The following is a 2,259-nucleotide window of genomic DNA, read 5'->3' as shown; positions in this document are numbered from 1 at the left end:
ATTTTCGATAGTTGTAACATGTAATAAAACAAATCCTCAGAAGCTTCTCTAGGTTTTATTGAAAAAGTTTAATTTCCAATCTTTTTTTTAAAATACTTATTCATTTCATTAGATTTTGTCATATGAACTTCATGCTGTGCTTAGCGAAAAAATTAAGTGTTTTTATCAGTTATCAAATGCAGATTAGGTACATCACCGTGATATGAGCAAATATTGTTTAATTTAAACTGAATAAATAATCGACCGTGTTATTGCTACTAGCAATAGCCTACTGCTCATTTGAGAGCAATAATGAAATTTAAATACTTCCAATTATAACAATTAATTGTTACACAAGCCTCCTGGAGCTGGAATACAAAACTAAATGCACTAGCATTTTCAAGGGCACCCTTTCAATACGAAAGCAACGCAGCATGCGTGAAATAATAAAAAAAAATGACAGTTGTTCGTTGCTTCCGTTTTGAGTGGGGTGCCCTTGAAAACGCGAGTGCATTTGATTTTGGATTCTGGGAGGTTTGCTGTTAAGGTCACTCCTGATGGAGTCCAGTTTTTAAGTTGCTCGCGTTTTTAAGGGCACACCATTCGATACGGAAGCAACGCACAGCTGTCATTTTTGTTTTTCAGCTTTGCTGCGTCGCAGCATGCGTGAAAAAATAAAAGTGACAGTTGTGCGTTGCTTCCGTATCGAATGGTGTGCCCTTGAGGACGCGAGTAGTTTGAAGATTGGATTCCATCAGGAGTGACCTTAAGGTAACCTGATTAATCCTGTCGAAGTAGCTTCAAGTTGTTTGGTGTCGTCCATTCAACCATTCTAACCCACACATTTCGAATCTGTTTGTCAACCTACTTCGAGTCGTTCGCAACAGATTGGAAGTTGAAAAAGCTGTTAGTTTGAGAGGAAACATAAAAACATTATGGTCCAAAGAACAGAATCTGCACTTGAAAAGGCTCGAAGTAACTTGTCAGCTCTTTGTTAACAATAAAACTCGAGCAAGTTGGAGTGACTTTAAGTTACTGCAAGCGAAGTCATTAGAGAGCACTATTGTGTAATGCAACTGTGTTCTGTTTCAAACTTTTTACTCACACGCACGTCTGCAATCACAATATAGAAACACTTTTTCAACCATTTGTCGACACTAACCGCACATCATACATTCATACACTTCGCATCATCGGGCTAAATGATTCCCTCTTGTTCGCCGGTAGTAGTAGGTCATACGATTCCCCGTCCGGTCGTCGGATCAATCCGAGAAAAACGAAACGAACAAATCCCCTTCTTCCGAGCGAAAGGAAGACGAACGGACGGCCTTCTGGAAGTGCACCACATTCCAGCAAACACTGTCAATTGTCAATGAATAATGCATAGTTTTCCCCCATTTCCTCCTCCCGGGGAGCAGTGCGGGCGTTAGGAGGAAAATTTCAAAGAATCTTCCGACGGGATTGAATTTCAAAAACCCGTCAGCATTGTAGTGAGTGGCTGACGAGCGAGCGCACCGAACGAGCCAACAAGCTGGGGGGATCCGCAAGCTATAAAAGCGATAAAAATTTATAGATTCTTATACAGCGACACTTATCGTCATCCACATACCGATTGGAGAGAGAGAGTGGGTCAAATGGCGAACAAGCTCTTACAGCATTTTATGGGTGTCTGTGTCGATGGCCACACTTATATCGACCCTTAACTGTGTGGTTCTTTGGCAAAAACATCACGGTTCGAGACTTTTATGCTGGTTCTTATTCGAAAAATATTCCGTTTTCATTCCGTACAATCAAATCTGTAACTTAGTATTTATTACCTCATAACTGTTACTATTCTTGTAAAGTAGATGTAGTCTATAGAGTCACGTTGTTTACGAAGTTAGTATTAGATGTGCTTATATTTAGTTTTAATTTTTTACTCATCTCCAAACAATATCAATAAAAAGTCATATCTTTTAAGCCACTGTCCCGGGTTAGAAACCAATAAATTATCTTTTATTTCAACTCAACGCATAACAAGTGAAATAAATCTATTGATAGTAAAACTTGAGAATCAAATGTAGTTTTTAATTTGTAGTTTTATGGACGCAAGATGATACTTTTAAAAGAATGCCAATCAATTTTCTCATAAAAAATCAATGCATCATTTTAATCCTTTGGGAACTTTTTTCCAATTTTTGCAAAATTCAATCCAACTTAATGGAGATGGAGGCGCATGGTATTCGAAATGCGCAGTAAGGAATTATTTGAAATCAAGAAAACTAATGTAAAAATATCAGT

Source organism: Armigeres subalbatus, chromosome 2 (genome assembly GCF_024139115.2).
Source record: "Armigeres subalbatus isolate Guangzhou_Male chromosome 2, GZ_Asu_2, whole genome shotgun sequence".
Classification (NCBI taxonomy): domain Eukaryota; kingdom Metazoa; phylum Arthropoda; class Insecta; order Diptera; family Culicidae; genus Armigeres; species Armigeres subalbatus.
The sequence above is the reverse complement of the archived record's forward strand: the minus strand, read 5'-3'. Positions refer to the sequence as shown.